The sequence below is a fragment of the Mus caroli genome, chromosome 6 (genome assembly GCF_900094665.2).
Source record: "Mus caroli chromosome 6, CAROLI_EIJ_v1.1, whole genome shotgun sequence".
Taxonomy (NCBI): domain Eukaryota; kingdom Metazoa; phylum Chordata; class Mammalia; order Rodentia; family Muridae; genus Mus; species Mus caroli.
The window spans coordinates 73231867-73242934 of record NC_034575.1 but is presented as its reverse complement, the minus strand read 5'-3'; positions in this window follow the sequence as shown (position 1 = coordinate 73242934).

The following is an 11068-nucleotide window of genomic DNA, read 5'->3' as shown; positions in this document are numbered from 1 at the left end:
CTGATTCACCTTTTGGAGCCAGCCATTACTGGGTAGGAGGTTGGAAGCAGGGTTCTAGGAAAATGAGTTAGTTTAGTTCCAGGTCTACTGTGGTTTCAGAGAGATCATCACTATCTAAATTAAAAGAGGGAGTTTAGCAAAATGATATGGCTCTGCCTAACATAAAGGACCACTGGAAATTTTGTGGGGCTAGAAATAATCAAATGCACTGATTTGCAGGCTGAGAGGGTGCATCTATGAAGCATTTATTACAGTATGGCTGGGAATCGCAGAATTCCAAAACTCTGATAGTAGTCTCAGACTCAAAACTAAACATGAAAAAAATTTTTTTGTTCTTTTCCTTTGCACAAGTCTTGGGCTACCTCACATAAAGTTTCACAAGTGTAGTTTTTTTTTTCTGAAAGTAGAAAAAAATATAAGTATACAGTCCACATAAGAGTGTCAGAAAATTATAGATTCTGTAATTTTATATATCTTTAAAATGGCACTAAGAATGTGAACCCTCATTAGTGCATTGGCTTTAATGAAAACATTAAGCTGAGAGGCTGTAGAGAAACAAAAAGAAAAGTTCAAAGACACATGAAGAAATCCGTCCTTACAAAAATAATTTCAAAAGATAATTTCACTTGTCACTACTCTTCAAAACTAACACAGGGGAACAAATATCTCTTGTATTGGTCTTTTCATCCTGGAATAAAAGGACTGGATTGCTCATGTCTCATATTCAGTGTACTATTACTCTTTGCCTTTAAAATGTCGCTGTCTTTTATCATTACGGTTCCTGTGTGTTTAATATTGGTCTTCTCAACTTGATCATAAGGAAATCAGAGAAAAGATCATGTTTCAGTTTTCAACAACTTCTTTTTTTTCCTATGATCTTGAGCAGCTAACTGGATGATAGTATGTAAAATTCAGTGACGAGCGAGAAATTGCTTTTTCTGCATTTTAAGATCTCCATGTGCACTCGGGAATGAAACCAAATCTCTGCTCCAGTGAACCCTCTGTTCGACTGTGTTTCTACTAACAAAGGTAAACAACACACCCCAAGATTAGAGAATTATAACTACTGTGGAAGGAAATGACAGAGACAATATGTGGTGGGCATGGTGACACATGCCTTCAACCTCAGTTCTGAAGAGACAGAGGCACATCTATCATTTTGAGTTCAAGGCCAGACTTCTCTACATAGGTGTGGCAGGAGAGCCAGACCAGTGTAGCAAGAATCTGGGGTGGGACAGCCTACAGAGGTGTTTTTATGAGTATGTTTATGTATAGAGGTATGTGTGTGTGTGTGTGTGTGTGTGTGTGTGTGTGTGTGTGAAAGTGTGCAGAAAGGCTTAGGCTTGAGGAATGAGGGATTATCCAGCTGTAAAAAATTCAGAAAAGAATCTTCCAGGCACAGGAATCTTAAGAGCTGCTGTTGGAATGAATTAGATAATATCAGCAGCAGTAAGTTCCTATGATAATAGTAAATCAGAGAAAGCAGGGGATGAGATGAGGAAAGAGTTAGGATGGTAGGCAGGAATAGTCTTACAGGAACATTAGGGTAGAGGCCACTCTGACTTTGCCAGATGTCTCTCTTCCTGCACACTGTCTACTACACTGATATATATATATATATATATATATATAAAATTAAGTGATATATATAATTAAGTGATATATATATAATTAAGTGATATATATATAATTAAATTATATATATAATTAAGTTATATATATATATATATATATATATCACTGAAATTTTCTTTACATTGGCCAATACATCAAAGGAAGCAAGGGCATTAGCAGAGTAAAAGACTGCTTTGATCATATGACCTTTTTCATAGAAGAGTAATGAAGTCCAAGTGTTTCGCTATGTGGCTATGTATTTGACATCTTTCTTGGTTAAGAGAGTGTAAAAAAAATTAAGAACAATATTGGATTGGAACATCACCCATATCTCCCAACACCCCTTCAACACATTTTGTTGCACCCTGGGAATAGCCTGAGGTATGTGTGTCTATATAGAAAACATTGAACACAAAGAGCCATGTGAGGACCTTGGCTTTGGTCCTGGGGGAGTGTCGTTCTGAAATGGCAGTTATACTGAAATGACAGCTGCTTAAATACAACCCAGCACCGGTTTCAACTGTACTCATGAGAGTGGAGGAAAATAAAATCAGTAATGGAATGGGGACTGTGCTAGGTCCAAAAGAGATTAAGAAGTAGAAAGTTAATAGCCCAGCACCCCCCCTTTTCATCCTCCCATGTGTTCACTTGGCACCAGCCAATGTCCTCACATGGCCTTTGGAAGCAGAGAATGGACAGATTCTTTTGACTGGCCCCATTTACATGTTTGAACTCTCTGGAACACAGTTTCGAATGTGTGGGAAAATGAAGTCGCATTTCATTAAGAATAATGAAAGGGCACTGGAGTCAGAGTCTCTATTCTGGTTTGGGGTAGCTGAGCAGCATTTAATCGTGATGGCTCCCTTTCATTATCTTTGCAATGTATTCTTTGCATTACAAAAAAGAAATAGGATCGCTTCTTTCTAGCTTATTAGGATGTATGGAAAAATTTGGCCCTTTTTTGAAACCTTCTGGAAAAGTGTTTTGTAGTTGCTGTTGCTGTTGCTGCTGCTGTTGTTGTTGTTAATAATAATATAGCAAAGAAAGGGAAAAATGATGGAATTTTTTTTCTTCTTCAATTCACACTGCTATAATACTTAAAGCTTTTGCCTATGGCCTTTCAAGGCTCTTGTTTCTTATTCGATTCTTTATTAATGTTTGGCAAAAATAAAAGTTAGAGGCTTATATCTTTCTATTACAAATATTCTTCAATTTAGGATATGCCCTGGGAACTTTGATGCTGTGTGTGGGGAGGAGACTTCTAAATAAACACCAAAATTGGATCTGACAAAACCATTCGATAGTATTCACTCTTCCAGGGCTCAACAGTGTATGTTTTTTTTCCCCCTTCACCAAGTTCTTTGCTTATCTAGTATTCTTTCCTTGATTTGAACAGTTATACTCCTACAGTTAACTTAGGGAACTGGCTAAGTCAAAAACTGAGGACTGTATTTTTGCAGTCCTAAACGTTGAATATATTAAAAGCGATTTGAAATACATACCATAGGTCTCGGGAAAACCACTTAGATGACTTCAAACCATAATGACTGTTAGCATTTCCTAGAATTGGTAAGAGGGAGAATCCATAGACAAATGAGTTCATAGAATTTTGCTATTCTTAGTACAGATTTCCATTTATGTGAGGACTTTCACAGCGTTTGTTGTGATCAAAGCACACTGACACCCAGTATGTGTTTTCTCTGGAAATCCCTATCTATGTATAATAAACTCACTTATTATTTTTTCAAATAGAGAAGATGGCTGAAATGTTACTAAAGAGTAAAAGTAGCAGAGCACAGGAAAGGGTGAAAAATAGAAATGCCAAAATGTAAATACTGACCGCATCACTCAAAGGACAAATTCAGAATTTATCTTGCATCACTAAAATCTTATTTCACCTCCTGTTCTTGACTGAGGCTAAAGATGGTGTGAAGAGCTGACAAGATGGGTCAACAGGTAATGATGTTTGCCATCAAGCCTGGCGACAGGATTCTATCCCTGAGCCCTGTATTGGGAAAGCAGAATGCCAACCCATTCAAGTTGTCCTCTGACCTGTCCAGGAATACCATAGTATGGGCTTGCTCGTGTACATATGCACATGTACACAAACACAAAGGAAATATACAAATGTAGTTTATAAATGTGAATCCTGATGTCTCAATTGCTTTTTAGTATCCACACACCTGGTGGAACTGTTTTATATTGAGATTTTATGAAAACGGGTGTTGAGAAGAATAGATTTAATCACACCCCCAACCTCCTACTCCAGCTCTCCTCCTGTGAAAAGCAATTCTGTATTTCTTCTGGTAGTCATCCACTCATGATGATCTTTTCTAGCCACTGATGTGAGTGGTATACACTTCCTGTGGATCTGTCAACTAGGACTTCCTTATTATTGGTGTATTTATTCAGGAAGTTACTTTGCATGTAGTTACTTTGGAGTGCAGGCTGCGAGAATTATTGAAAAAGTAAATTTATTTACATTTCTAAAGATGAATGAACACCCTCCACACACACACACACCAAGTATTAAGATCTTTAATATGTGTGCAGGCATTGTGGTATAGAGATAGGGTACATTTTACATCGAGAAGTGGGGCAGGGAGTATGAAGTCCATGCAACTAAAAGGGGGAAAAGGAAGGAAAGTTTCATCAACCAAGTGACCCAAATAAAGGCAAAGATGTAGAACTGGGAAAAGCATTGTATCTTTGCTAGTTATTTTCAGACTTAGACATTCACCCAATCCCCCTGAGGGTGTGTACCTGTTGAGATATTACCCTACAACCTAAGACTTTAGGTGGTCTTCACAGGGCACAGATTTCTCCATGTCTAATCAGTTTCCAGACATTGCTAGTATTTTTTGTGGGGTTACTGCTTTGAGGATCAGCAGATGAGGTCATGCCTCCATGCACAGTATATATGTACTACTAGGCCCCAGCCAAAGGGTAGCTAGAAATGCATGGGCTCATGTCTCCCAGCTTTCTTCTTCTATATAATTTCAGGAACTCTTCCTGCCTATATTCACACGCACTCCATTTTTTTACTGTAGATATTATTCCCATGACTTTCTCTGTTGCTTAAAGAATAGTCATTTACTCCTTGCATTGTCAATATGTCTCTTACATTACGATATATGATGTATAGTATCTGTCATATAAATAGTAAATACTTCTGAATTGCTTTTATTAGAGCCACATTTGCAAATGAAGTTAAGATGAAAAACAAACAAACAAACAAACAAACAAACTTATTTCAACATGAGGTTTCACTCTGTAGGTGTCACTGGGTAGATCAGGCTAGCCTCAAACTCCAGAAAAACTCCTGCCCCTACTTCCTGGACCTTAGCATTACAGGCATAACAAAAACTACCACAACAAGCTGGAGTGAAAACTGTTCTTAAATAGAACTAGATTGAAAGCCTTAACCAATTCAGTTTAATAAAAGGCAGGAGGCTGTGAAGTTGTCAGTTGGGGGGATGAATTTAGAATAGCGTCCCTTTTCTAAGGAGTCACAAATCCTGCCAAATAATGCTATTGTGTAGCTATTTCCTCTAAGGTGAAACATTCAGTCCTCCAAGAGGCTCTTTAAGATTCAGGCACAGATAGAGAAAACAACAAACAAACAAACAAAGCATAAGTTCCTTAAAGTTGCAAGACTATAAATCCCTTTCCTTCCCCTAAGATTATACAAACATCACCTGTTGGGTGAAGAAAGACTCTTCCATTAGAATTACTGACTGCAAATGGTGTAGAGATCCAGGAATTTGGATTACTCCAGTGGGCTTTGGGAGATGAAGCTGTCTTTAAGTCTCCTATGCTTTTTTAAGTAACCCAAATAAACTCACTGGTTCAAGATAACCTTGAATGAAACTTATTCTTTGGTCCAGTGCTGGTGTCCTATATGGATTATATAGACATTTGCTCACATAGCCCCAGGAAGTCACAGATCAGCAGCAGGGAGATTTGGTGGTTAGGCTTATTTGCATGCAAATGGGCCTTAAGAGTTTCTGTCCTTACCTTATTTTATCATTTAGGGAGAGAAACAGCCTGCTTTCTGGCATTTCCACTCTTGCTTCCTCTGTGGAATTATACCCAGGGCCAACATTCTTCTTCTTCCTATTGTCCATTTCATTTTTATTTAATGTGTATGGGTGCTTTGCCTGCATGTATGCTTACATGTGTGCAGTGCCAGCCAGTGGAGGCCAGAAAAGGCCATCAGATCCCATGGGACCAGTGTTTCAAATGAGTGGGAGCTGCCACACAAGTGCTGGAAATCAAATCTGGGTCCTCTCCAAGAGCAGCCAGTGCTCTTAACTACTGAGCCATCTCTCCAGCCTCAAAGGACAACCTTATTGATACCTCTTTCAAGCCAGATACAGGAATCCAAGAAGGCTACTGCCCTCATAGAAAAGAGCCTGTGTATAAAACAGTGTATAATATCATATGGTGGGATAGCCTCAGAGGCTAATCCTCTTTGATCTCCAGTAATGTCCATGTCAAGGCTTTGCTGAACCAGGTGATCCAAATCAATGGTCCAGTGATCTGATGTGGTCATTCCTGCCTGAACTGAGTGTCCTGCATTAGGGGAACTTTGTTCTGATCTCATAGCCAGACTGGTTAAGATGTCCCCCAAACCTCTTCCTATAGAATTTCTTCTCCTTCCATTTTGTTGCTGTGTGGGGCATATCAGTATCCTGCTCTGACTGAGCTTCTATTTTATTTTTTGCTTTATTGCCATAGAAGTCCTGTCCCAAAAAAATCTCACAACTCTATAACTCCCTTCAGGTATCTTGGGTTCGATGGACACCATGGTTATAGTCTGCTCTGCTTCTCAGAGTCAGATTCAGCATCCTTATCCAGGTCAGCGCCCTTTCATTTTCAACCTTGTGTTCTTCACACATTCACACAGTGATATTCTGCACCAGGATCTCAAGTGCTTCAGTAAACAAAGCTGACAACTGCAAATGCTCCCGATAGGTTTGCCAAAAGAGATCTTTGAGGCAGGAAATGTCAATTGCAATTCGCCATCACTAGTATTTGGTGTACACCTGTCTGCTCTTACCCTAAACAGGTGACATGTGGAAATGAACACATGTCATGCTGGTTATTTCATTCATCAGGGAGCAGGATTATTCTTTGATGAGTGAGCTCAGGGTTACTGTGCTCTGTTTAACCTCAAGCAAAGTCTGAAGCAAGAGAGGTGCTATGTTTCTTGTATCTGAGATTGTCATCATGAAAGACCCAACAATGCATAGGATGTTTACCTCTTCTTAATGGTGTCATTTTTGCAAAATTATAAGTGCAAAAGTATGTGCAACCCGCAGAGACTGAGATGTAGAAAGTACACAAACATCACCAGTTTCTGGTTTTCTCCTTTTTAATTTTTGAGCTTCCCTTTCCCTCTTTTCCCCGCAGCCTGTTGTGATGATTATCTGAAATGGTGAAGGTGAAATACAGAAGCAATAAAGTGCTCTACATGAGGATTGTGGCTAAAACACAGATAGCAGACTATTTAGTGAAATCTTCCCTTAGGGAAAAGCTAGCCCAACATACAGTTTCAGTGTTTTCTTCACAAGTTGAAAACTGCGCTTATGGAATAAGCTTTGTAAAGTGACCAGTTCTTTTCACTCTCTCCAACCCTCATTGGGGTCACACTTCATTCAGTGTTTACTATCAGGGTAGCTTTTCTCACATCCAAGCCTTAAAATGTAAAGCCATAGCAAGCCTGTTCTGATAGATGCATTATATACTGAAAAGGTTAATGCATTCAGTTCCTGTTTAATTGACAATCCCCCAAGGAACAAGTAATCTTTTGTGGGAGAGGAAGAGGAAAACAGAGGAAACAGTTTATATTTGGTCCTTTCTTCTTCCATGACATCCCTCACTAACCTCAAACTGTCTTTAAATTTCTTATAGTGTGAATAGTGTACACTCAGCAGTACACGCTGAAGTTACTTTATTTCTGAGAGTCACCTCTTGTGTGAGGTACCCTCTATCGATATGGATTTGAGTCTTCATTCCATATCCTATCAGACCTGATAAAGTTCTACAGCATCAGCGATATTGATATTAGATTATGGAAAATAAGATTATATTGTGAAAAATAAGGTCAAGGAGGTAATCAAGTAGACACACCCCATGATATATTTGCTGCTCAAGGTATGTCAAAATACACTGTCTTTGCAAGTTTCCTCCTTTCCTTTGTCACTTCTCTGTCAGATAGCAAGAACTCTAAGTGGGTGGGTGAGGAGGGAAAGGAACAGAGGTGTGAATACCTTACACCTACACAGTAAGGAAAGAAGTGTTTTGAAGACCTGCAACTTCGGTGGAAAAAAAAAAAAGGACTATGACTCAACAGAGATGCAGGCAAGGGCATTCTGAATGGATTACACACATAGAGCTGTCAAAGAATAAACTAATTTTTTAAAAGTTGCATACACACAAGCGCAGACACACAGACACACACACACACAGTGAGACAGAGAGACAAGGAGACAAAGAGACAGATGATGGAGACAGACAGAGAAAGAAAGAATACTATGGATTAATTCTTCCTGCATATAAAGGAGATATTTTCAAAGAACTTCCAGGTATTTATTTATTATAAGATCAGAGAGACTTTGATCAATAATATATTAATAATAATGATGAATGGCTCACTCAAAAATAACTGGATTCATCCTATATGAAGTGAGTGATAACACACAATTTCATACTTCCTAACTCTCCATCACACAGTCAATGACCTAAATGCTTTCTGTTTCCTGTTGGGTTTTGTTCTTGTTGCTTTTTTTTTTTCTTGAAGAGGGGAGTGGGAATTTGGTATAAATGCTGCCTTTAATTGGACCCTACTGGAATATTCTTTAATGCCAGTATTGGATTTTGGTGATGCTGTTCTAACTTTATGCACATGGAATCATGAGTGGAAAGGTTACAGATACCACTCTATTTTAGGAAAAATCATCTTCCTCTGTGATCATAAGCAAAGACTCCACCTGTCTGAAATGCCAGTTTGGGTGTGGAAAGCTTCATTGGCCATTGGAAAGTTACATTATCTATGGATGCAGTAGCTTGCTTATCTGTAAAAACAGACAACACCGACAATAGGACTGGCCTATCGAGTTAAAATTGTAGAATTTGGACACTCATTACAAACAATCTTCATATCCTCTAGCTTCCTGGATTCCCTTTGTGCCTAGCCCATCACCTATTTTCTTATGTTCTTCTTCTCTTGAAATAGTCTGTTTTGTCCTTAGCCTGATGTTCTCCTTGATTGGAGCACACAGCAGCAACTGTTCTATTCTCTCTCTCTCTCTCTGTCTCTCTGTCTCTGTCTCTGTCTCTCTTTTCTTTTCTTTTTCTTGGATTCTTTGGATGGTGTTCTAGTCCCTGGGAGCTCCAGGTAGTGTGGCCTGTTGACACTGTTGCTCCCTCCATGGGGCTGCAACCCCCCTTAGGTCCTTCAGTCCCTTCTCCAATTCTTCTATCTGGGATCCCCAAGCTCAGTCCAATGGTTGTATGCAAGCTTCCTCCTCTGTACTGTATTTGTCAGTTTCTGGCAGAGTCTCTCATGAGATAGCCATATCAGGCTTCTATCACCGAGCACTTCCCAGCATCCACAATAGCTTCTGGGTTTGGTGACTTATGGGATGATTCCCAGGTAGAGAAGTCTCTGGATGGCCTTTCCTTCAGTCTCTATTCCACACTGTGGATCCATATTTATTCCTGTGAGTATTTGTTCCTGTTCTAAGAAGGATCAAAATATTCACACTTTGCTCTTCCTTCTTCTTGAGTTTCATGTGTTTTGCAAATTGTATTTTGGGTATTCTGAGCTTCTGGGCTAATATCCACTTATCAGTGAGTGCATATCATGTGTGTTCTTTTGTGATTGGGTTACCTCACTTAGGATGATATCCTTCAGATCCATCCATTTGTCTAAGAATTTCATAAATTCATTGTTTTTAATAGCTGAGTAGTACTCCATTGTGTAAATGTACCACATTTTCTGTATCCANTCCTCTGTTGAGGGACATCTGGGTTCTTTCCAGCTTCTGGCTATTATAAATAAGGCTGCTATGAACATAGTGGAGCATGTGTCCTTATTACAAGTTGAAACATCTTCAGGGTGTTTCATGCCCAGGAGTGGTAATGCTGGATCTTCCTGTAGTACTAGGTCCAATTTTCTGAGGAACCACCAGACTGATTTCCAGAGTGGTTGTACCACCTTGCAATCCCACCAACAATGGAGGAGTGTTCCTTTTTCTCCACATACTCATCAGAATCTGCTGTCACCTACGTTTTTGATATTAGCCATTCTGACTGGTGTGAGNTGGAATCTCAGGGTCGTTTTAATTTCTGAAATGCCAGTGCATTTTTGTTATTGTGCTAAGGCTTCCCTAGTGTGTGTATCCTAGAGCTCTCTCATGCTTGAAAGAGAGACCATCCTTTATGAAGTTCTTCATGCTGGCCTCAGTTATATATATATATATGCCTGGAGAGGTCTACTCAGGCTGTGTTCTGCTGTTCCACATACTCTCAGTTCTAACTTTGATTTGCCAAATTCTTTGAATCGCGATATAACATTTGAATAATATTACTGTTATCTTTTAAGTTTAGATAGTATAAGAAAATACTCTGGGTATATATTCTAACTGAAAATGTCTCCCTGACACCCCCCCTCCCCGCCGCTTCCTACCTATTGTCATAATAAAAAAGAAATGACACAATCCAAAATGTCAATTTACCACCTTTTTACACTTGGTCTTAGCCAAAAATCCTAGAAATGATTTCACCACTTTTCCTACTGCAGCACTTGAAAGGTGCTTAAGCATTTGGTGATCCAGCTGATATTCACATTGTTGGACCATGGAGACTCTGTTCATGTGTAGGAAACACATGAAGCAACTGTGAGAGATGCCATAGGCAGTCTCTAATATGGTTCTTAATAATTCCCACTCTAGAATTCATAGCTCAGTGTGATTCCTACCTAGGAGCATGGTCTGGGGATTAGACTTGCTTCCAATGAATAGAATGTTCATGAAAGGGAAGGTTCAGGGCTATTAGCACACAGCTCTCATTGTCACACTCTGACTTTTCTCTTGATGGATATTGCTGGTAGGAAGAAACAAAAGCCACATTGGTTTGCATATTCATAAGCATTTCCTTACCAAGTGAATCTGCTTTATGACTAAACATTTCACACCACTAGTACTCTGAAGACAAAAACACTCCCTTAGGTTCTGTTTTCCAAGCTTCTAAATATATTTTGTTTTCTTATGTCTGTGCACGTGGCTTGTTTTCATGTATGTGAGACCATGTGTGTTTAGGTGCATTTTACAAACATAGGAGATAGAGGGATCTGATGTCTACACAGCCAACTTTCTCAGGAAACCCCCATGTTTCTGCTTCTCATTTTGGGATTACAGGAGTTGGGCCATCATGCCCACCTGATATT